Source organism: Pelodiscus sinensis, chromosome 29 (assembly GCF_052426305.1).
Source record: "Pelodiscus sinensis isolate ZL-2025 chromosome 29, ASM5242630v1, whole genome shotgun sequence".
Classification (NCBI taxonomy): Eukaryota; Metazoa; Chordata; order Testudines; family Trionychidae; genus Pelodiscus; species Pelodiscus sinensis.
This window is the reverse complement of record NC_143080.1, coordinates 3,840,199-3,846,198: the sequence shown is the minus strand read 5'-3', so window position 1 is coordinate 3,846,198 and position 6,000 is coordinate 3,840,199. Positions and strand designations below refer to the sequence as shown.

At 55.3% G+C, this 6,000-nt stretch overlaps 1 non-coding gene across 1 annotated transcript; it reads left to right on the top strand.

Moving 5' to 3' along the window:
- The first annotated feature begins 2,400 nt into the window (after positions 1 to 2,400).
- TRNAC-GCA (transfer RNA cysteine (anticodon GCA)) lies at positions 2,401 to 2,472 on the top strand. The gene has a single exon. It is a non-coding gene; the product is annotated as a tRNA-Cys (tRNA).
- Positions 2,473 to 6,000: the final 3,528 nt, after the last annotated feature.

Sequence of the window (6,000 nt, the reverse complement as noted above, 5' to 3'; positions counted from 1 at the left end):
TTACACGGCAAATATGTATTTAGCGCCGTAGAGCGTAGGGTTGCCAGGTGTCCGGTTGTGAACCAGACAGTCTAGTATCTGAGCTTTCTGTTCGGGACACAAATTGAGAAAATAGAAATGAGAATATAGAAATGTCGGGTATTTTCTAAATCAGATGGAATGTCGATTGTGATGTCATGTCAAGTGTGTCCGGTATTTTTGTTGAAACCATCTGGCAACCCTACGGTAGAGCCGCTTCCCTTTATCAGCCTCTCGCTGGGCATTTGTGCTTGTCACATTTGGTCTAGGGCGACTGAATCTAACCTGTGGGCTCTTTGATTATGAAGACTGTTCAAAGCAGGCCCAGGCACTGAAAGGTGCGCGGGAAAGGCATGGTGTGATCCGAGCAGCACTGAGGACTGGCTGTCCTTAGCCCCGCCCCTTCCACCTGAGGCCTCCCCTTTCCGGGCAACATCTGTTGCCAGGCCATATTCCCGTATGTGGACCCGTTTTCTGCCGACCTCCTAGAAAGTTCTGGACCTTCATAGACTCTTGTGGAACCTTCTGGACTTTCTGAGAGTAACATTTTCCTGAATGCGCCTAGAATGTGGCCAGCCACGCCCTAACGGGGATAGAAGGGGCATCGCCCGTCGATCGGTGAGATATAGGAACAAAGTGAAGTCAAGCGGGAACCCGGCTGGGATACAGTGAACCTTGTCTTTGTGTGTCATTGTGCACGTGTACTCGTGTTTTTGAGACTTGAAGCGTGCAAGTAGTGCCCAGTAAAGGACACATTTCACGGGACGCCAAAGATATCAATCAAGCCTCTCTCAATGCAACAATATAGAATGGGGCAGGAAAAAACTCCTGCCCTGAGGCAGCGTTTGGACTGGGAATGGCCCTGTCTACCCTTTTACCTGGGTGTGGTCTTTGAAAAACAGGATTATCTGGACTTTTTCAAGCCAACGCTCGGGGCAGGGAGGATGAGTGGTGAGTGACAAAGATAAAGGCTGTAAGCAGTGAGCAAGGGCAAGAGAACACAACTCTTCATGGCTTGGCTTTCATGTTTACACGGCCTGTCCCCCTCCCGCCCCCTCCCCAGCAGGCTGTATTTCCTGGCTTTCAGAGGTTTCCTCTTTGGGGAATGAGGCAGCCCCAGGGAACCCGAGCTCTGTGCTAATGAATATTTTTGGCAGCCAACGAGAGGCAAAATGGAGTCTCCCGGGAAACTTCCTTACTCAGAGGACAACTAGATTCAAAGCCAGCCAAGCCAGGAGCAGAAGAATTTGGAGAGATTTCAAGGGCTGCGTAAGCCAGAGCGACCCCTATTCGAGAAGCAACACATTCAGCTCCCGTGGTCGACACAACTTCTCTGACACAGTCGCTTACCTACCAGTGAGGAAAATGCCGGGGTGGAAAGAGTTAACGGTGCTGGGTTATTTCCCTTCCTTCGTAAAGGCCGTCTCTTATCTAGCGCTTTGTCTCTCTAGATGCTCAAAGCACTTTACACAGGAGAGACTCATAGACTTTAAGGTCAGAAGGGACCATTATGATCATCTAGTCTGACCCCCTGCACAGTGCAGGCCACAGAATCTCACCCACCCCTCCTAGAATAATCCTCTCACCTATATCTCCGATATTGAAGCCTTCAAATACTTTGAAGATCCCAAGATGCAGAGAGTCCTCCAGCTGTGATCTGTGCCCCATGCTACAGAGGAAGGCGAAAAACCTCCAGGGTCTCTGCCAATCTACCCTGGAGGAAAATTCCTTCCCGACCCCAAATATTTCGATCAGCTAAACCCTGAGCATGTGGGCAAGACCCACCAGCCAGACACCCAGAAATTCTCTATAGTAACTCCTGTCATCCCTCCCTTGATATATTTCCCACTGAAAATGAATGGTCAATTAGTTACCAAGATCATATTCTCTCATCAACCCATCCCCTGTGGGATTAACCCCATTTTACAGATGGAGAAACTGAGGTGGCTCAGGAAACTTGTTCTTGAGCCCTGCCCATGTCAAGGGCCTGGCAGGGCCTCTCTTCTCTGGAGCAGGTGTCTCAGACCAAACGGGTACTGCTCTCCCCTTTCGGAAAGCTACGAGCCAGGCAGTGTTCTGGGCTGGGAATATTTCAGCAGCAGGTGTTGGTGGCTGTTATTTGTGCACTATGTCTCTGAGATCTGTCAGTCCTCCTAAGGTTTAATTCTCCAGCTTGTACCACGATGATCAGAAATGGAGGAACAAACCAGCATTCGTGAAAAGCTTTAATTCTCCGTCAGGCTGCGGCTCAGAGTCACTCCCTAGACAAACATTCCTTACAGCTCAGCCTCTCCCATTGGTGTATTGCAGTGTGAAGGCCCAGTGTGTTAATAACAGTCCTTGTGAAATCTACTCTGCAATAACAGACTTTCCTCCAGTAGAGGGGGTATAGCTCAGTGGTAGAGCATTTGACTGCAGATCAAGAGGTCCCCGGTTCAAATCCGGGTGCCCCCTCATTTTTTTTTTTTCTGAATGCCACAGATTTTGAGCTTGGGATCCCAGCTCTGCAGGGAAAATGCTGTAATGGGCAGTTGTTTTTGTAGCTCCTGCAGCATTAATACTGGGCTTAGCGTTGCCCATCCTGTCTCCAGTTAGTTTAGTTTTAAGGGAGTTGTTCCCTCCCACGTAAAGACTTTTGGGGAACGGAAGGGGATGGAGGAGAGGGGTGCAATGCGTGGGAATGTTTAATTAGTGTCATTTTCTGACTCTGTCCAGGTCCAGCCCCATAGCAAGGAAGGCAGGAGTTGCTACTGAAAATGTGCCAAGGGACTTGGGAGCCTGCAGATCTCACTGCAAGGGGGGGGGGGGATTGTCTAGCTGCCGCTCTCAGGCACTAATCTAGTTTTGATTTTTATTTCAGTGCCTCCAAAGCCCTGGGCGCTGTATCAGGCCTGGGACGTAAAGACGGCCTGGAACAAGGAGTAAGGACTTGGAGCCAGCCCAGCCTATTCATGTCATGGCCCCACTATGGAGCGGCTGTGATGGGGAGCTGCCGCCTGAGCATGGTAAAACCCAGCTGTGAGGTGATCCTGAGGTGGGCAGGGCAGAATTTTTTCTAATGTGGTCAATGCACGTGAGGAATAAATTTTATTTTGTGCGCCAATGTACGTGCAGATGTGCACCACCAATAGAAATACACTGGCTGTGGGTGCTCTGCTAATCAGCTGGGAAGCATTTTAATCTCTCCTGAGCGGCCGCCCAAGTGCCCAGCTTACAGGGAACCCTGCTCAGGGTCTGTGGCGGGACAGAGAGCTGCCTGGCTCAGAGGTGATAAGTGGGGGGACCTGGGAACTTCTGGGTTGAATGTGAGGTTGGAAACCCAAAGAGGGAAGGGCTGAGCACGCTACATGCTTGATCACAGACCCGCAGGGCTGGGAAGGTCTCTAGGAATTTCTTAAGCCTTCAGCCCCCCATGCTGAGGCAGGGCCAAGCAAACCCAGAAAATCCCTGTTCCAAAACCCCTCCATGATGGGGATTCCTCTCAACCTGTTCCGGTGCTTCACTATCTCAGAGGGGAGAGCGTCTCCTTAGTCTAAGGACCCTGGCCGGTTACTGGGAGCGCTGGGCTGCCCCCCAAGCAGCATTACTGTACCTCGGCCTGCTCTGTTGGAGTCAGTGGGGGAGTCAGACACCCGGAGACCCCCGAACGGGAGATGCGCTGGGAGACGCCGAGGCAGCGCCTTGTTGCGGGGCTGGGAGTGACGGGGGAGCTGTTGCAATGGGGTGAAATACAAGGGGACAGGACCAAGGGCGGAGTTTCGGGAGGATGGGTAGCACCGGGACGCGGCTTCCTTTTCTTCCCGTTCCCCCCACTCTCAGGGAGCGAGGGGCAAGTACTTGCATGGCCTGATTTACTCCTCTGCCCCCTCCCTTCGCCAGCAAGGGTCAGAGGCCTGCAGCAATGCAAGTATTTTCCCCTCGCTCCCTGACTGTCTGGGGAACAGGAGGAAAAGCAAGCCGCGGCCAGGTGTGCATGGCTGTAACCCTACAATAACAAACCAGGGGATCAAAAGCTGGGCAAGGCGGAGCAGGGCATCTAGTCTCTAGCCTGGACCGTGCCGAGTTTTCTCATAAGAACATAAGAACGGCCGTACTGGGTCAGACCAAAGGTCCATCTAGCCCAGTATCCTGTCTGCCGACAGTGGCCAGCACCAGGTGCCCCAGAGAGGGTGGACCGAAGACAATGATCAAGCGATTTGTCTCCTGCCATCCCTCTCCAGCCTCTGACAAACAGAGGCCAAGGACACCATTTTATCCCCTGGCTAATAGCCTTTTATGGACCTAACCTCCATGAAATTATCTAGCTTCTTTTTAAACTCTGTTATAGTCCCAGCCTTCCCAGCCTCCTCTGGCAAGGAGTTCCACAGGTTGGCTACACGCATTCTCCATTTGCCAGCGGTTTGTTTGGGCTGATCCTAAGTGCCCGATGGGATGGGGTCCCCCCCTTGCCCCAAATCCACCCATCTCTGCCAAGAAGCTTGCCTTATATTTGCTCTCTGTTGTCCCCCTTTCTAAATGCCGCCCTCTTATTCCTAGTCCCTCCCCTCCTTGGTCTGGGTATTTACGAGGTGCCGAGGCAGGGCTGAAGGGACAGTGCTAAGCAGGTGGCTTTTCAGCCAGGTGGCCACGGCGCAGCTCCGGACAGCACCATGCGCTGGGCAGCGGCTCCCTTCCGTCGGCGGATTGATTGGGGTTTAGGGGCTTCCAAACAAGCACCCGGGTCTTAGGGCTCTTGTTCTCCTTTTCCAGGCCCCAGGTCCTGTTTTTGCTGGGAGAAGGAACCGATGGCTGCTTGGATTTCGCAGAGCGGCACCTCCAGGCCAGCCGGAATCAGGGCTCCCCGGTCAAAGGCCCCCCAGAAGAGCTCACCGTAGAAGCCATGCTAAGGGAGGGGGGTTCGGTTTCAATGTCCTGCCGAACCGGACTGGGGAAGGGGAAAGGGCCTCGGGAAGGGGGGTGAGGAATAGACGGCATGAAACCAGGGGACAAACCGCAGAATGAGACTTTATTTCCCTCTGTGCCAGGAGGGGGCAGCAGGACTCCGTGGCTGCCGGGATGCCAGGCCCACGGGAGGCCCTGGGCTGCACCTCTCCCGGGCCACAGACCTAGCCCGGCGGATTTCCAACTTTTTTTCTCGTGACCTAGTTGAAGAAAACGGTCGATGCCGCGACCCGACCGAATGGGACTGGAGTGGGGGCTCCGGGGTGGGGCTGGGGATGGGAGCTTTGGGGGCTCCGGCTTTGGGGAGGTGGGGGTCACGCTGGGGCAGGAGGGGCTGACCTCAAGTGGGTCGTGGGCAGCGGTGCAGCAGGGGGGCTAAGGCAGCTCCCTGCTTCTCCTGGCCCCACAGACCAGGCTGCGCCCCAGAAGCAGCCGCGGCAGGTCCCCAGCCAACGGGCGCAGGGAGCTAGTGCTCCAGGCAGGGGCAGTGCACCGAGTCCTGTGAGCCCGCCCCCTCTCACACCTGGGAGCCAGGCCTGTTGCCCCCACTGCTCACCTGATCCCCTGCAGCCACGAGTCCCGGGGCCCGACATCCCACCCCCCAGTGCTGGGGCCAGACCCCTCGTCCGAAAACCTCTGGCCTGGGCGAATTGCAAAGCGGGAGGACGCAGGCTGCTCCCAAGAGCAGAAGGGAGAAAAGGGGCCCGGCCATAGGAGCAAAGCAAACGCTTCCCTGCGCCCTGGTGTCCCTGCGCCCAAGCCTGCGCCGGGTGGGTGTCTGCCTGGAGACGAATGGGGAGGCTCCAGCTTCATGCAACCTGCCCCCCTCCACCGAGCTGTGTGTCCTGTGCAGATCCCTGCCCCCCAGGCTGTCGTTAGCGGCCTGGGAGCCGGGTCTCCGCCTCCCCGCCCCAGCTCTGGGTCCCTGCAGCCCCTCCTGCGGGGCCGGGTTTCCTCTCCGTTCCCGGGTGCACTGGCACCCCCCTCCGTGGGCTGGGGCACACATGGCCTCTTTGGCCCGACATAACCAGCAGGGCCCTG